Below are 19,636 nucleotides of genomic sequence, written 5' to 3'. Positions count from 1 at the left end.
TTAATTTTGTTTTTAATTGACACAATAATTTTACATATAGATGGGGTACAATGTGAGCTTTAGATACGTGTTTATATATGTAATAATCAAATTAGGGGATTTAGCATATCCAACATCTCATTTATTATTTCTTTGTGGTGAGAACATTCAAAACTGTCTTTTCTAGCCATATGAAATATTCAATACAAAATTGTTCACCATAGTCACCCTACTGTGCACTAGAATATATTCCTCCTATTAACCGTAACTTATTGCCCATTGACCATTTTCTCCTCATTTTGCACTCTCTTGCACACCCTAGCTTCTAGTAACCACCATTCTACTCTCTACTCCTATGAGATCAACTTTATTAGATTCTCTATATTAGTGAGAATGTGCAGTATTTTTTTTTATGCCTGGCTTATTTTACTTAACACGGTGTCCTCCAGGTTCATCCCTCTTGCTGCAAAGAACGGAATTTTATCTTTTTATGGCTGAATACTATTTCATTGTGTGTGTGTGTATATATCTATCTATATATAGATATCTATATATAGATAGATATTATATAGATATAGATATATATAGACATATATATATTTATATATATATAGCAAAGACATGGAATCATCTGATGTCCTTCAATAAACAAATGGATTTTACAAATGTGGTGTGTGTGTGTATATATATATATATAATTTCATTGTATATATATACACAATGTAATATAGATATATATTACACAATAATGTAAATACACAATCGTATTTCATTGTATATATCTATATCTGTATATCTATAGATATATATGTATCTATCTATATATAGATATATATATCTATGTACCTATGTACCTATATCTATCTATATGTCTATATAGATATCTATATCTACATATCTATATAGATATCTATATCTACATATCTATATAGATATCTATATCTACATATCTATATAGATATCTATATCTACATATCTATATAGATATCTATATCTATAGATATAGATAGATATAGATATCTATATCTATAGATAGGTATAGATAGATATAGATATCTATATCTATAGATAGGTATAGATAGATATAGATATCTATATCTATAGATAGGTATAGATAGATATAGATATCTATATCTATAGATAGGTATAGATAGATATAGATATCTATATCTATAGATAGGTATAGATAGATATAGATATCTATATAGATAGGTATAGATAGATATAGATATCTATATAGATAGGTATAGATAGATATAGATATCTATATCTATAGATAGGTATAGATAGATATAGATATCTATACAACGAAATACGATTGTGTATTTACATTATTGTGTAATATATATTACATTGTGTATATATATATATATACACAATGAAATTATATATATATACACACACACCACATTTGTAAAATCCATTTATTTATTGAAGGACATCAGATGATTCCATGTCTTTGCTATTTTAAATAGTACTGTGTACTAGTACAATAGTACTGGTACTTAGTATGATTGTAAATAGTATTGTAATAGTACTGTGATGAACATAAGCATGCATGTGTCTTTACAGTTGAATGATTTCTGTTTTGGGGGTATATACCAAATAATGGAATTGGTGGGTCAAATGGTAGTTTGGTTTTAAATTCTTTAAGAATTCTCCAGAGTACTTTCTAAGTGGCTGAAAAATTTACATTCCCTCTAGCAGTGTATAAGCTTTCTCTTCACTACCCACCAGCATCTATTATTCTTTGCCTTTTTTAATATGGCTACTGTGACTGATGTGAGATAGTATCCAGTGGTTTCGATTTGCATTTTTCTAATGATTAGTGATATTGAGCATTTTAATATGCTTGTTGGATGCATGTCTGTCTTCTTTTGAGAAGTGTATGTTTGTGTTCTTTTTTCATTTTTAATAAGGTTTGTTTTTTGTTTGGTGAATTACAATTTTTTTAAATAGATTCTATATATTAAACCTTTGATGAAAAATACAGTTTGCAAATTTTTTTTTTCTCATTCTGTTGGTTGTGTGTTTACTCTGTTGATAGTTTCTCTTGCTGTGCTGAAGCTCTTTAGCTTAATCCGGTATCATTTGTCAACTTGTTGTGTTTCAGTTGCTTTTAGAGTCTTGAAGTCTTTGCCAGGGCCAATGTACAGCATGGTATTTCCTAGGTTTTCTTCTAGGGTTCTTACACTTTTAGGTTTTATATTAAGTCTTTAATCCATCTTGAGTTAATTTTTGTATATGGTATAAATGAAGTGGTCCAGCTTCAATCTTCTGCATATGACTAGCCAGTTATCCCAGCACTATTTATTGAATAGGGAGTCTTTTCCTTCCTTCCTTTTTTTTTTTTTTTTTGAGATGGATTCGAGTAATTGCCTAGGCTGGAGTGCAGTGCCACGATCTCAGCTCACTGCAACCTCCACCTCCCAGGTTCAAGTGATTCTCCTGCCTCAGCCTCCAGAGTAGCTGAGATTACAAGCGTCCTCCACCACGCCCAGCTAATTTTTGTAATTTTAGTATAGATGGGGTTTTACCATATTGGCCAAGCTGGTCTCAAAACTCCTGACCTCAGGTGATCCACCCGCCTTGGCCTCTGAAAGTGCTGGGATTACAGGCATGAGCCACCGTGCCTGAGGGGGAGTCCTTTCCTTATTGTATGTTAGTCTTGGCTTTGTGAAAAAATTAGATGGTTTTAGATGTGTGGCTTTATTTCTGGGTTCTCTAGCCTGTTCCTTTGGTCTATGTGTCTATTTTTGTACCAGTATCCATGCTCTTTTAGGTATTGTAGTCTTGTAGTGTGGTTTGAAGTTGGGTGGTAGTATGAGTCTAGCTTTGTTCCTTTGCATAGAATAGCTTTGAGTATTCAGGCTCTTTTTTTGTTTCAAATAAGTTTTTTCATTTTTAAAAAATTCTGCAAAAAATGCTGTTGGTAGTTTAATAGGAATAACATTGAATTCAAAAGTAAATTTATTTCAGTAGTATGGCCATTTTAGCAGTATTGATTCTTCCTATCCAAGAGCAAGGAATGTTTTTCTGTTTGTTTTTGTCATCTCTAATTTTTTTTTAACAATGGTTCATAATTCTCATTGTAGAGAACATTTGCCTTCTTGGTTAGCTGTGTTTGCAGGTATTTTATTCTTTTGGTGGCTATTGTGAATAGAATTGTATTTTCAATTGGATGTTATTGGTGTATAGAAATGTTACTGATTTTCATACATTTATTTTGTATGCTGAAACTTTACTGAAGTTTTTTTTCAGATCTAGGAGCCTTTGGGCAGAGACTGTGGGCTTTTCTAAGTATAGAATTATATCATTTGTGAAATGAAATCATTTGACTTCCACTCTTCTATTTGGATGCCTTTTATTTATTTCCACTGCCTGATGGCTTTGGCTGGGACATCCGGTATTTTATTTAATAGGAATAGTGAGCGTGGGTATCCTTGTTTTGTTCTGCTTCTCAAAAGGAATGTTTCAAGCTTTTGCCCTTTCAGTATGATCTTGACTGTGGGTTTGTTATAGATGGCTGTTATTATCTTGAGGTACGTACCTTTGATGCCTAGTTTTTGAGGGTGTTTAACTATGCATCCCAGGAATAAAGCCTACCTGATCATGGTGGATTAGCTTTTCTGATGTGATGCTGGATTCAGTTTGGTAAATATATTTATATTTATATGTAAATATGTATATTTTTATTTTTATTTATATGTATGTTTACATATATACTTATATAAATATGTATTATATTTATATAAATAAAAATAATATATATTTATATACTTATATATAATATATAAATATATAAATATATATAAATTATATATTATATATAAATATATTATATAAATTATATATTATATATAATTTATATATATAATTTATATATTATATATAATATATATAAATTATTTTATATATATATAAATTATATATATAATATATAAATAAATATATATATATTTTTGAGATGGAGTTTCACTCTTGTTGCCCAGGCTGGAGTGCAGTGGCGTGATCTCAGCTCACTGTAACCTCCACCTCCCATGTTCAAGGGATTCTCCTGTCTCAGCCTCCCAAGTAGCTGGGACTACAGCCCTGTACCACCAAGCCCAGCTAATTTTTTCTATTTTTAGTAGAAACGGAGTTTCACCATGTTAGCTGGGCTGGTCTTGAACTCCTGACCTCAGGTGATCTGCTTGCCTCTGCCTCCCAAAATGCTGGGATTATAAGCGTGAGCCACCATGCCTAGCCCAATGTGCTTTTTTTTTTTTTCCCCCATATCTGCTAGGTTTTGGTTTCAGAATGATGCTGTCCTCATAGAATGAGTTAGGAAGAAGTCTTTCCTCCTCCTTTTTTTGGAATAGTTTCAGTAAAACTGTTACCCCCTCTTCTTTATATGTGTGGTAGAATTTGGCTGTGAATCCATCTGGTCCAGAGTTTTTTCTGGTAAGCTTTTTATTATTGATTGAATTTTAGAAGTCAGTATTGGTCTGTTCAGGATTTTAATTTCTTCCTGATTCAGTCTTGAGAGTTTATATGTTTCCAGGTATTTATCCATTTCTTCTGTGTTTTCTAGTTTGTGTGCATAAAGGTGTTCATGATAGTCTCTAATGGTTTCATGTATTTCTGTGGCATCAGTGATAATATTTCCTTTGTCACTTTTTATCATGTTTAGGTAGATCATCTTTTTTCTTTAGCTAGCAGTCTATCAATCTTATTTATTCTTTCAGAAATAAGTTTCACTGGATTTTTGTGCAGTGTTTTTTTTTTTGATCTCTGTTTCATTCAGTTCAGCTTTGATATTTCTTGTCTTCTAGCTTTGGGGTTGATTTGCTGTTACATTTATACTTCCTCTAGATATCGCCTGGCACAGTGGCTCATGCCTGTAATCCCAGCACTTTGAGAGGCCGAGGTGGGTGGATCATCTGAGGTCAGGAGTTTTGAGACCATCCTGACCAATATGGTGAAACCCCGTGTCTACTAAAAAGAAAATAATTAGCTGGGCATGGTGGCACACACCTGTAGTCTCAGCTAGGCTGAGACAGGAGAGTTGCTTGAACCTGGGAGATGGAGGTTGCAATGAGCTGAGATTGCTCCACTGCACTCCAGCCTGTGTGACAGGGCAAGACTCTGTCTCAAAAATAAATAAAATAAAAAGATACAATATTAAGTTCTCAATTTGATCTTTCTAACTTTTTAATGTGGGTGTTTAGTGCTACAAACTTTCCCTTTAACACTTCTTTTAAACAGTTTCTCAGTGATATAGGTATGTTGCATCTTTGTTTCTGTTAGTTTCACATAATTTATTGATTCCAGCCTTAATTTTATTCTTTACCCAAAAGTCACCAGCAGCTGCTTATTTAATTTTTTATTAAATTGTATGGTTTTAAGAGATCTTCTTGGTATTGATACCTATTTTTATTGCACTGTGGTCCGATAGATAGTGTGGTTGGTATGATTTTGATTCTTTAGAATATGCTGTGAGTTGCCTTATGGCCAAGTGTGTGGTGGTCAGTTGTAGAGTATGTGTCATGTACAGGTGAGAAGAATATATATTCTGGTTTTGCTGGCTGGAGTGTTCTGTAGATGACTGTTAGGTCCATTTGGTTAAGTGTCAAGTTTAGGTCCTAAATATATTCTGCCTTGGTGATCTGTCTAGTACTTTCAGTGGGGTTTTAAAGTCTCCCAGTATTATCGTGTGGTTATCTAAGTCTCTTCATAAGTCTCTAGGAACTTGATTTATGAATCTAGGTACTCCAGTGTTGGGTGCCTATAATTAACATTTAGGATAGTTAAGTCTTCTTACTGAATTGAACCCATTATCATGAAATGCCCTTCTTTGTCTTTTTTGATCATTGTTAACTTAAAGTCTGTTTTGTCTGATAAAAGAATAGTAACTTCTGCTGTTTTTTGTTTTCTATTTGCTTGGTAGGTCTTTCTCCATCTGTTTTCTTTGAGCCTGTGGATGTCCTTGCATGTGAGATGGGTCTCTTGAAGACAGCATACAGTTGGGTCTTGCTTCTTTATTTAACTTGTCACTCTGCGCCTTTTCAGTGGGGTATTCAGCACATTCTTTTTCGAGGTTAATATTGATATGTGCAGATTTGATCCTGACATTGTGTTGTTAGCTGTTTGTTATGTAAACTTCATTGTGTATTTACATTATAGTATAAATAGCGCATGTACTTCAGTGTGTTTTTTGTGGTGGCCAGTAATAGTCTTTCTTTTCCATGTTTAACATACCCTTAAGAATCTCTTTTAAGGCAGGTTTGGTGGTAATGAATTCTCTTAGGATTTGCTTGTCTGAAAGGATATCTTTTATCTTTTGTTTATGAAGTTTAGTTTGGTGTGATTAGATTCTTGGTTGGAGTTTGTTTTCTTTGAGAATGCTGAATATAGGCCCCCCAATTGCTTTTGTCTTGTACAGTTTCTGCTGGAAGGTCTACAGATAGCCTAATGGAGTTCCCTTTATAAGTGACCTGCACCTTGTCTCCAGCTACCTTTAATGTTTTTTCTTTCACACAGATCTTGGAGAATCTGATGACTACATGTCTTGGGGATGGTTATCTCGTGTACTATCTCCCAGGGGTCCCCTGAATTTTCCAAATTTGAATTTCAACCTCTCTAGGAAAGTTAAGAAAATTCTTATGGACAGTATCCTAAAAAGTGTTTTCCAAGTTACTCATTCTGTCTTCCTTTCTCTTAGAGATGCCAATGAGTTGTAGATTTGGCGTCTTCACATAATCCCATATTTCTCAAAGGTTTTGTTCATGAAAAACAATCTTTTTCAGTTATTTTTGTCTGACTGAATTAATTCAAAGAACTAGTCTTTGAGCTCTGAGATTCTTCCCTCAGCTTGGTCTCATCTGGTGTTAATATTTCTGATTGTATTACAAAATTCTTTTTGTGACTTTTTCAGCTTTGTCAGATCAGTTTTGTTCCTTCTTAAGAAGGCTATTTCATCTCTCATCTCTTGAATAGTTTTGCTGAATTTTTTAGATTCCTTGAAATGGGTTTCAGCTTTCTCCTCAATCTTGATGATCTTCATTGGCATCCAGGTTCTGAATTCTCTGTCTGTCATTTCAGTGATTTTATGCTGGTCCTCCACTTGAGTACTAGCCATAGGTCTTGGCTTGGCACTCCCATCCCATAGCCCTGTGCACCATAGCTCTGGGGTGAACTCAGGCTTTTCATTTTCTCCCCAGCTTGGGAGCAGCAGGGTTGGGGACCTTGGCAATGGCAATGGCAGAAAGCCTTTCACTTGTCTCTTGGGGTACCACCTCAGAGACGTGCAGAGCTCTGCCAATCAGAATGATCAGTCAGAAATGGAGCAGCTGCGTTGTGGGCCCAAGCTGGGCCCCCTGCCTAGTGAAGAGCAGGGGATTTGCGGCCAACAGGGAAAAGAGACTGGGCTTCCCTCCATATGGTGCCTGTGGCCTGCTGGAGGTGTGAGCAAAGCACTCAGGCACTTTGTTTCTTCCCCAGCCTGAGGGCAGCAAGGGCAGTATCACTGCAGCAGTAATGGCAAAAGGGCTCTCAGTTGCCTCCGGGAACTCCACCCCAGAGAGACGCAGAGCCACTGCCAATGAGAATGTTCAGCCAAGGGTGAGGTGGCTGAACTGTGGGCTTAAACCTGGGCCTCCCTCTGGTGAAGAGCAGGTTGCCGGAAGCTCACAGAGAAGAGAAACTGGGCTTCTCTCCATCTGGTGGCTGGAGGTGCTGGCAAAGCAGTCAGGGTCTTTATTCTTTCCCCAGGCCAAAGGCAGCAGTGGTGGTACTGCTACAGTGGCAATGGCAGAGAGCCCATGGATTACCTCTGAAAGCTCTATCTCAGAGAGATGCAGAGATGCCACTGACTGAAGCAATCCTTCAGGGTGGGGGTGCAGGATGGCTGTGCTGGGGGCCCAGGTCAGGAGACCCTACCCAGTGAGGCATAGCAGGGAGGGGGATCCACGTGGATACAGTTTGCCCACTTTCTGAAAGGCAGCTGTGGCGTGCTAAGAAGCCTATGATAGTTCTTGGGCTCTTCAGTCCCTCCCTAGCCTAGGAGAGGTAGAGGCAGGGACCATGGCAGTTGCAAAAACAGTACGCCTGACAGTTACCTCTGGGAGGTCAGTCTGCAGAGTTGCAATTAGCCTGAGTGCTCAGGCAGAGGGTAAGTAGCTGCACTGGGACCCAGGCCAGTGGGCACTACCAGGCGAGATGTAGTGGAGGTGAGGCCGCTACAGGAGGTAGAGTAGAGACAGGAGGTGAGTCTGTCTCCTCCTCAGCACTGTAGATATGGCCTCTATCCTGGGGGCATGTGAGAGAGTCTGGCCTCTTTTGGTGGCAGAGCTATAGCAGCTGGCACTGTGGTGCTCAGGGGTCCAAGGCCCTTAGGGTTCCATGTGGGCCTGACTGGAGGCTCTGCCCAGACTCCATGCAGCTCTCTGTGTCAGTTGGGGAGCCCTGAGGGGAGGGTGTCGGGGGATTTTCTGTGCCCAGGATTTCAAAAGTCGATGGCAGAAGGGTGAGTCACCAGTGGCTCTTTCTCACTATTTTCCTGCCGTGGGGAGCCCCCCTGGGATCCACACCAATTCTGGGTGGGTGGCTTTTCTGTCTCACTCCTCTCTGCTCTCTGTGGTTCACATTTCTTCCTTGATGAATTCCCCATTTTAAAACAACTTTACATACATTTGTGGAGTGTAAGTGCAATTTCGTTACACGCATAGATTGCATAGTGCTATCAAGGTTCATCTATAGCAGTATCAGAATTTTTTTTTGAAAAAACTTACAGAGATGAGGTCTTGCTATTTTGCCCAGGCTGATCTGGAATTCCTGGGCTCAAGTGATCTGCCTGCCTCTGCCTCCCAGAGTGCTGAGATTACAGGGGTAAGTCACTGAACCTGGCCAGAATTGTTTTTTCTTTATACAGCTGAATAATATTTCATGTATGTGTGTATATCACATTTTGCTTATCTATTTACCTGTTGATGGGCATTAGGGTTGGTTGTACCTTTTGGCCATTGTGAATAGTGTTGCTATGAACATGAGTGTACAAATACCTGTTTGCTCTCCTGTCCTTGCTCTCGGTGCTTTTGGGTATATACCCTGAAAGGGAGTTGTTGGATTATGTGATAATTCTGTGCTTAATATTTTAAGGGGCTGCCAAACCATTTTCCACAGGGGCTGCACCAGTTACATTCCAAAAAGCAGTGCATAAAGGGTCCAGTTTTTCGATATCCTTGCTGACATTTAATATTTTCTGTTTATGTGTTGAATATTTAAAGTGTTTGAAATTCATTTGAGGGTCTTTCTTATTACCAAAATATTATAAAAAGTTTTTCAAATAGAGCAATATGCTGTAATATAAATCATCTTACTTGCTTCTTGATGCCCGTGATCTGTTTTCACAGTAAGAAGAGAAACTTCTCTCTGCCCATCCTCAGTCCACTGCACCCACCCTTTGCTGTGTCAGGATGTTCAGGGGAGAGAGGGAGCTTGGCAGCTCTGTCCTGCATTGGTCTGTGGTAGTCCATCACTGGGTTGTAAAGCACCTCTCCTCCTCCTCCTTCTTGGGAGAAATTTCACTGATTCTGAGTGCCATCTGCATTTATTTTTGGTGTGATATTAACCCAATGTTATTGAAATAACACTAGATAGGAAGTTAGGGGATAGATTCTCTATCTGATGAGCGTTTTGGGCAAATCACATACTTAATTTTTTAGTCTTGTTTTTTCTCTTAGGTAAGAAAACAGTAAATTAGGCAGCCAGTGGGAGATCCTCAGAGCTCCAAATGTGGATTTGGAACACCACATTTCTACCACTGATTTTCTTATTACTTGTCTTGCACAAAGATCATGGCCCAAGTAACAGTGTCCACCCTGGCCGTTGAAGATGAGGAGTCCTCAGCAGGATGGTAGTGACATTCCTCATGTTAGCTCTTGAGTCCATGGTGAGACCTTCTATTCTGACATTCCATAGTTGGGTAGAACTGGGCTGTAGATAAGGTTGATTTGTTTTTGTAGAAGATATAATTTTATGTCTTTTTAGTTTTAAGGAGTAGTTTTTTTTTCTTGAGTAGCAGTTATGCCTTTCAAATCACATTTTATTACCATGCTTCAGAATGTTTAATTTTTACTTTGAATCTCAAATAATTTTCTACCATTATTTTAGGCAGTCTTTTGTTTTGTAAGTGTGAATTTTGAAATTATGTATAATATTTGTGGTTACTCAGAATGAGTTTGTATACTAGAGTATGGGGCTGGAGTTTTATTGTATCAATATGTAGAAGATTCCCAGAATTTGGGGTCATGAGGGCATCTTTACTATTGTGTATCTATATTTCTTCTGCTTACACATTCACTATTGCATTAACCACCTCTTTCTAAATTGTTTAGTGTTAGCTGTTTATGGTTTTTTTTTTTGTTTTTTTTTTCCGGAATCTCACTCTGTCACCCAAGGTGGAGTGCAGTGGTGCGATCTTAGCTCACTGCAACCTCCGACTCCCAGGCTCAAGTGATTCTCCTGACAGCCTTTCCAGTAGCTGGGACTGCAGATATGTGCCATCACACTCAGCTAATTTTTGTATTTTTGCTAAAGATGGGGTTTCACAATGTTGGCAAGGCTTGTCTTAAACTCCCGAGCTCAAGTGATCTGTCTGCCTTGGCCTCCCAAATTGCTGGGATTACAGGTGAGAGCCACCACACCTGGCCAGCTCTTTACTTAAAAAAATAAAGCCTATAATATGCATAATTACAGTGAAATATTGAGTACTGATTATGTAGTTTTGTATTTTTATATTACTATCATGGTGGTTATACAATTAATTTATATTTTTATGGGTATGTAGTTGGAAATAGTATTTATTATAAAAAGTATCAGGTGGCTGGGCACGGTGGCTCACGCCAGTAATCACAGCACTTTGAGAGGCCAAGGCGGGTGGATCACGAGGTCAGGAGATTGAGACCATCCTGGCTAACAGGGTGAAACCCCGTCTCTACTAAAAATATAAAAAAAATTAGCTGGGTGTGGTGGCGGATGCCTGTAGTTCCAGCTACTCAGGAGGCTGAGGCAGGAGAATGGCATGAACCCAGGAGGTGGAGCTTACAGTGAGCCGAGATCATGCCACTGCACTCCAGTCTGGGTGACAGAGTGAGACTCTGTCTCAAAAAAAAAAGAAAAAGTATCAGACTTAGGTATTATCTTTTTTTTTTAACCTTTTTTTTTTTTTTTTTTTTGAGAAAGGATCTTACTCTGTTGTCCAGACTGGAATGAAGTGGTGTAATCATGGCTCACTGCAGCCTGGACATACTGGGTTCAAGTGGTCTTCCTACCTCAGCCTCAGAGTAGCTGGGACTGTAGGCATGTGCTACCACATCTGGCTACTTTGTTTTGCTTTTTAGTGGAGATGAGGTCTTAATATATTGCCCAGGCTGGTCTGTAACTCTGGAGCTCAATCAATTCCACCTCTGCCTTTCAAAGTCCTGAGATTACAGGCATGAGCCACTGTTCCTGGCCTAGCTAATTTTTAAGCTTTTTTGTAGAGACAGGGTTTCTTTATGTTGCCCAGGTTTGTCTTAAACTCCTGGGTTCAAGCAATTGTCCTGTCTTGGCTTCCCAAAGTGTTGGGATTACAGGTATGAGCCACCATGCATGGCCTTAGGTGTTTTCTGACATATTAAATGTAAATGTTTTAAGCAGGAGTATGCATTTTCCTCCTCTTAAGTGGTTGAAAAGTATTTAGGTGGTGCTTAACCTCACAGAACTCTGTGTGACAATGTTTGTGGATACTTTTTTTTCATTTTTTTGAGACAGGATCTGACTCTTTTAAGATGGAGGGCAGTGGCATGATCATAGCTCAGTGCAGCCTTGACCTCTTGGGTTCAAGTGACCTTCCTGCCTCAGCCTCCCAAAGGGCTCAGATTACAGGCTTGAGCAACTGTGCTTGGCCATCTGTTTTGTTTTCTTAGCGCATTTAAAAAAATGTTTTAAGAACTTTATAAAATTATCCCCTTAAAGAAATTTTAGAATGGTTGGTGGTTATATATTGTTATTTTATGAATGACTTGTTTCTGCCTTGTGATCATAAAACCAGGCAAAATTTGTGACTTTAATGTTAAATAAAAATTTAGAGATGAAATGCTGTTCTGTTTATAATAAAATGTTTTTTTAAAATATTGATCTCTGCAAAGAATACCATAAGGCCACGTAAGACCCATTCACTTCCTTAGAGTTTCTTAACAGTTCCCTCATCTTTGGCATAGTCATTTCACTATTCTCAGCCTTTATGTCTTCCTTCCCAGCATTAGTAAGACCATTTCTCCTCCGATTCCTAGTTGTATATTACATGGTATAATTAAAGTTGTAGAAACTGCTGAGTTTTTCACTGGCTTGTCAGAGTGCTAAGCAGATCCAGGCTGACTTTATCTCTTCCTTGGCTGGTAGACTTCTTTTATCTAATCTACGGATAGTACATGAATCTTGCTTCCTCTTTCATAAACATTGCCTTTGTTGACAGGATTGTTTTAGAGTGTGGATACTGAAGCAAGAATGTACCCTCATTTACCACAAGGTAAGTAAATAATAGTTCCTTACAGGAGAGTAGCCACAGCACATGTCATGTAAGTGCAATGGAAGGAAATTACTGAGGCCCATCATTCTTCTTGCTGGGGCAGTTGTCCCACCTCCAAGTCAGAAGTTCGCTACCATGGCTTTATTATAGCTCAAAAGATTTCTGATCACCTCACTAGCTGCTAAATTAGTTACTGAAGATAACATTTTAAAGCAATATTATGCCGAAATAATCTCCATTTAAGAAATTAGAGGGCATTTATTGTACAAATCAAAAACAAATACTGGAAAGCTTACAGTTTTCAACAAATGATACTGAGAAAATAGGCTATTTGGTAAAAAGTAAAAATTGTGGTAAAAACAAGCTTCAATGTATAGTCTTCATCATGTGATGAGTTAAATTCTAGATGAGCAAAAATAGTTATACTGGACAAATTTTAAAACCAAAACAAAATATATGTAATTATTGTATAATTATTTAATTCCATAAATGGCTTTTCTATGCCTAAAATAAGTGATGTACCTCTATGGGTCAGTCGGAGATACACTAACACATTTGATAAATAGACAAAGGATATGGTAATGTGCAGAGAATTATGCTATGATACTCTTTAATTTTAACACCAATCAGTGGAGTATGTTTATGACACTAAGATACCCTTTTTCAAGGTTTCTGGAAAAGTCACATGGTAACATTTGCTAGGATGTTATGAACCTTATTAGAAAGCAAATTTTAGTAGATTTTGAGTATTTGGAGTATTGACTCTTAATGGTTGTTTTTCTTGACTCTCATGTCTTTTTTGAGAAAGTCATTGAAGATGTACATAAATATTTGCTTCCCAGGTTATTACAGTAGTGTTATTTTTAGGAGGGAAAATTGGAATCACTGACCTTTGAAATGATGTTAGCACTAAATGAATTATGGTGTATCCATAAAATGGAATACTATGTACTCTATAACGTTTTTAAATAATTTGACTCTCATAGAAATATTCTTAGTGAAAGTCAGTAAGTAATCACCTAAATGTGATTCTGGCTATGTGTAGATGGGGTAATACTTCTGGAGGAGGGGATTATGTACTGAATACTGTAGTGTGGGTTTCAGTCCCTTCTTTCAATTCTGATGGCACTAATTTCCCCAGCTGCTACAAGTGTTCGAGTCACCTTGTCCACCTTTTCCCTGGGGAGGGCCACACTGGCTTCTGAGCTCTTGGTGCAGCTGCATCCCTGTTCAGCACTTTGCCTGTTCAGCCATGCCTGCCTCCCACCTCCTGGGTGCTGTTATTGACAGTGCTCCCCAGCAAGCCTGTGTGAAATATCAGTCTCTTTCTTGGAGAATCTGACCTATAATAGATTACAAGGGATTTCTGCATTTTTTTCTTATAAATTTTGTGTTGTCTTTTGCTTAAAATCAGGCAAAAATCTATTTAGAAAGAGTAGTAACTTTAAAAAATGGTGTTAGTTTCTTTCTTTTTTTTTTTGAGACAGAGTCTTGCACTGTTGCCCAGTCTGGAGTGCATTGGCATGATCTCGACTCACTGCAACCTCTGCCTCCCAGGTTCAAGCGATTCTCCTGCCTCAGCCTCCCAAGTAGCTGGGATTACAGGCGTGAGCCACCACACCCAGCCTTTTATTTATTTATTTGTTATCATTATTATTATTTGGATTTTTAGTACAGATGGGGTTTCACTGTGTTGGCCAGCCTTTTCTCAAACTCCTGACCTCGTGATCCACCCGCCTTGGCCTCCCAAAGTGCTGAAACTACAAGGCATGAGGTGCTGTGCCCAGGCTTGTGTTAGATTTTTTAATTCATCTAGCAGAAATGGTGCTTTTAAATGTCTGCCTTTAACATAATATTTGCTGTTCTTATTATAGTTTAAAGAACTGGCCAAGTTTAAGGCCAAAGTGGCCTGCATCACAGAGTATAAAGCAGATCTCTTTGCCTTCAGAACTGAAGGACAGAGGACACAATTTTTTCAATACCAGAAAGGATTTTCAAGCCGATTTTGTGAAATATTGTAAGCGTTGTATTGTTATCATTTTTATTTCATTGTTTTTAAACCTAAATATTTATAGATAACACTAGTCATATTTGCTTCTAAAGCAGAATGAGGTTTAAACTGTAAAAAAAAAAATTTTTTTTTGAGGTGGAGTCTCATTCTGTTGTCTAGGCAGAGTGCAGTGGTGAGGTCTCGGCTCACTGCCACCTCTGCTTCCTGAGTTCAAGCAAATCCCCTGCCTCAGCCTCCTGAGTAGCTGGGATTACAGGCACGTGGCACCACACCCAGCTAATTTTTTTTTTTCTATTTTTAGTGGAGATGGGGTTTCACCATGTTGGTCAAGCTGCTACTGAACTCCTGACTTCAAATGATCCACTCACCTCGGCCTCTCAAAGTGCTGGGATTACAGGTGTGAGCCACTGTGCACGGCCTAAACTATGAATGATTTTCTGAAATGTTTATGAAGACATTTCAAAATGCTTAAAAGGAATCACTGAAGTGGTGATATGTCAGGGTAGATACTGAAGAGTTAAGAACAATGGCAAGTGTTGATTGTACAGGGCTCCTTGCTTGGCTTCACTCTGGATTAATGAGATGCATTAGAGAGAAGATAATGAAGGGAGAGAAATTTTGAATACATTAAACGTTCTTACTCAGATATGGAGTTCTAGATAAAGGTGGTGAACTGAAAACAAGAAATTCACTGTGCAAAGGAGTTTGTTTAAGCACGATGCAGAATTAAACAGTTCTCAACTTGCTGAGTGGAATCACCTTATCTGAATCTTCAGTGGGTTTTGTAATCCTCGTTTAGAGCAATGAGCTTATTTGACATTGGAATACAGTATTAAAATTTACTATAGGGTGTTAATACTTATGGCCTTTCACAGTATGGCAATTTTCATATCTGTATGTAACCTAACACTGTCGATAGGTTTCATGTTAACTGAGTGAAACACTGAAAGGGAACAAAAAAAGGCAGGGCGTCTATAGGCACAGAATACATACAGGCATAACTCATTTTTTTGAACCCTGCAGATACTGCAGTTTTTACAAATTGAAGATTTGTGGGAATCTTGTGTCAAGCAAGTCTTTTGGGCCATTTTTCCAACAGCATGTGCTCTCTTTGGTTCTCTGTGTCACATTTAGTTACTCTTAGAATATTTCAAACTTCTTCATGATTATTATATGTGCTGTGGTGACCTGCGATCAGTGAGCGTTGATGTTACTGTTGTAATTGTTTTGGACTCCATGAATGCACCCATATAAGATGGCAAACCTCATTGGCAAATGTTGTGTGCTCTGACTGATCCACCAATCAGGTGGTTTCCCATCGCTTCCTCTCCTAACGCCTCCCTAGTCCCTGAGACACAATATTGAAATGAGGCCAGTTAACAGCCCTCCAGTGGCCTCTAAGTGTTCATGTAAAAGAAAGAGTTGCAGTCTGCTCACTTTAAATGAAGTTAAAAATGATGAAGCTTAGTGAGGAAGACATGTTGGCAGCTGAAAGCTAGGCCAAACAGTTTGCCAGGTGGTGAATGCACAGGAAAAGTTATCGAAGGAAATGAGAAGTGCTGCTCTAGTGAACCCACAAATGATAAGAAAGCAAAACAGCCTTATTGCTGATATGGAGAAACTTTGAGTGGTCTGGATAGAAGTTCAAACTGGCCACAACATTCCTGTAAGTCAAAGCTTAATCCAGAACAAAGCCCTAACTCTCTTCAATTCTGTGGTGGCTGAGAGGAGGTGAGTAAGCTGCAAAAGAAAAGCTGAAATCTAGCAGAGGTTGGCTCATAAGGTTTAAAGAAACACATAGTCTGTATAATATAAAAGTGCAAAGTGAAGCAGCAAGTGCTTGATGTAGGAACTGCAAGTTCTTCAGAAGATCTCGCTGAGATAATTCATGAAGATGGCTACACTCAAAAAACAGATTTTTAATGTAGACAAAACAGCTTTATATTGGAAGATGCCTTCTGGGACTTTGCTAGCTAGAGAGAATTCCATTACTGGCTTCAAAGCTTCAAAGGGCAGGCTGAGACTCTTGTTAGGGGCTAATGCAGCTGATGACTTTAACTGAAGCCAGTGCTCATTTACCATTCCAAAAATTCTAGGGCCCTTAAGAGCTATGCTAAATCTGCTCTGCATGTGCTCTCTCAGTGGAACAGTAAAGCCTGGATGACAGCATATCTCTTTATAGCATTGTTCACTGAATATTTTAAGCCTACTTTTGAGACCGACTGCCCAGAAAAAAAAGTTCCTTTCAAAATATTACTGCTCATTAACACTGCACCCAGTCCCTCTGAGAGCCCTGATGGAGGTTGTACAAAGACATGAATATCATTTTAATGCCTGCTAATGCAACATCCATTCTGCAGCCCATGGATTTAGGAGTAATTTCAAGTCTTATGATTATTATTATTTTCTTTTTTGAGAAGGTCATCTTACTGTTGTTCAGGCTTGAGTGTAATGGCACATTCACAGCTCACTACAGCCTCAGTCTTCTGAGGCTCAGGTGATCCTCCCACTACAGCCTGCTGAATAGCTGGGACCACAGGTGGTGTACCAGCATGCCTGGCTAATTTTTGTAGGGTTTTTTTGTAGAGATGTTTTGTTTCCATGTTGTCTAGGCTGGTTTCAAACTTCTGGGTTCAAGCAATCTGCCCACCTTGGCCTTCTTTAGAGCTTGGGATTACAGGTGTGAGCCACTGCACTCAACCTTCAAGTTTTATTCTTTAAGAAATATATTTTGTAGGCCAGGCGTGGTGTCTCATGCCTGTAATCCCAGCGATTTGGGAGGCCAAGGCAGGCAGATCACAAGGTCAGGAGATCGAGACCAGCCTGATCAACATGGTGCAACCCCATCTCTACTAAAAACACAAAAATTAGCTGGGCGTGGTGGTGTGTGCCTGTAATCCCAGCTACTCAGGTGTCTGAGGCAGGAGAATCACTTGAACCAGGAAGTCAGAGGTTCCAGTGAGCCAAGATCGCACCACTGCACTCCAGCCTGGCAACAGAGCAAGATTCCATCTCAAAAAAAGAAATAATTACATTTTGTAAGGCCATAGCTGCCAGAGATAGTGATTCCTCTGATGGATCTGGGCAAAGTAAATTAAAAACCTTCTGGGAAAGATTTACTGTTCTAGGTGCCATTAAGAACATTTGTGATTCAAGGGAAGAGAACAAAATTAACATTAACAAGACTGGTGGAAGAAGTTGATTCCATCTCTCATAGGTGACTTTAAGGGGTTCGGGATTTTAGAGGACGAAGGAACTGCAGATGTGGTGGAAATAGCATGTGAACTAGAATTAGAAGTGGAGCCTGCTGGCTGGGCACAGTGGCTCATGCCTATAATCCCAGCACTTTGGGAGGTCGAGGTGGGATCACCTGAGGTCAGGAGTTTGAGACTAGCCTGACCAACATGGAGAAAGCCCATCTCTACTAAAAATACAAAATTAGCCAGGCATGGTGGTGCACGCCTGTAATCCCAGCTACTTGTGAGGCTGGGGCAGGAGAATTACTTGAACCCAGGGGGCAGAGGTTGCAGTGAGTGGAGATCCTGTCATTGCACCCCAGCCTGGGCAACAAGAGTGAAACTCTGTCTCAAAAAAAAAAAAAAAAAAAAAAGCCTGCAGATGGGACTGAACTGCTGCAATTTCATGATCAAACATGAACAGATAAGGAGTTGCTTCTTACAATGAGCAAAGAAAGGGGTCTCTGAAATGGAATCTACTCCTGGTGTAGATGTCGTGAATATTGTTGAAATGACAAAAGATTTAGAATATTCCATAAATTTACTTCATAAAGCAATGGCAGGCTTTCAGAGGATTGATTCCGATTTGGAAAGAAGTTCCACTGTGTGTAAAATGCTATCCAATAGCATCATACCTCCCAGAGATCTTTTGTGAAAGAAAGATTCAACTAACTTTTAAATGCATTGGGAAACGAAGACATTTGTGTAACTTCACTTTATGCTTCCATGATTATGGGGGTCTGGAATTGAACCTACAGTATCTCCCACAGATGTCTGTATGCCACTAAGCTTTAAACTTAAATTTGCGTTGTCAGATTAGATTCAATTCATGATAAATTGAGCACATTACTAGTGAATTAAAAATTTTGCTAATTCACTAATTCCTATTCCCAGTAGTATTTTTAGTTTCTTAAAAAAACTATCCTCGCCACTGTATCCCTCCCCTCACCACCTGTGTTATAATCTTCCAAGCTTTATGGTAGTAACCCATTTTTTAAATTTTGCCAATATTTTAATTTTGAGAAATGTTAAGTCCTTGATTGTGTGTTTCTTTATACTAATAATGCTGTTTTGATTGTGTGTGTGTCACCTGCCCTCTGACCCACAAATACCACAATCTCGCAGGCAGCTGTGTTTATTCTCCCCTCCCTGTGCTCCGTGGCTTACATGGTTCTCCACTGATTTGAACTAAGCCTTAGGAGAGTTGTCCTCGTTGCGAGTTGTAGTCCCCGCCTATTGGTATTTATAGTTTGTTTACATTGCTACTAATTTGATACCATGGAGAATGGTTTTTGTACCTAATTCTCAAGTACCTTTTATTTGTTTGCAATAGTGTTCTTCTGAAACATAATCAATAGTTTCATGAGGAAGTTGTAGAAATTCTTCAGGAGAATTCTGAGCCCTTTTCTAGGATTTAGTGAAGTGCTATTACATAGAACTAAATATAATGCGAGTCATTCACATGATTTAAAACTTTCTAGTTATAACATTAAAAAATACAGGGAAACAAGTGAAAATCATTTAGTGGTAATACTTTAAAATATTTCAATGTGTGATCAATATAGAAATTATTAATGGGATATTTGGAATACTTTTTGTGCTGAGTTTTCAAAAGTCAATGTGTATTGTTCACCTACAGCACATCTGAATTTGGACTGGCCACATTTCAAGTGTTACATATGTCTAGTGGTTATTGTGCTGGACTTCGTAAGCCTAGAATTTGTTTCCTGATGATAATCTTCCCATATTTAAATTTATAGCCAATAAATTACTCTTATTTTATGTTTGTATTTTAAAAGCTCCCTTTAAGATCTTCCCCCTGCCTTTTTTTTTTTAAACACAGGGTCTCTTTTTGTGACC

At 38.4% G+C, this 19,636-nt stretch overlaps 1 pseudogene; it reads left to right on the top strand.

The window, feature by feature from the left end:
• LOC129393749 (general transcription factor II-I-like) overlaps positions 1 to 19,636 on the top strand; it is a 79,407-nt pseudogene that overhangs the window by 38,377 nt on the left and 21,394 nt on the right.

Source organism: Pan paniscus, chromosome 22 (assembly GCF_029289425.2).
Source record: "Pan paniscus chromosome 22, NHGRI_mPanPan1-v2.0_pri, whole genome shotgun sequence".
Classification (NCBI taxonomy): Eukaryota; Metazoa; Chordata; class Mammalia; order Primates; family Hominidae; genus Pan; species Pan paniscus.
The sequence above is the reverse complement of the archived record's forward strand: the minus strand, read 5'-3'. Positions and strand labels throughout refer to the sequence as shown.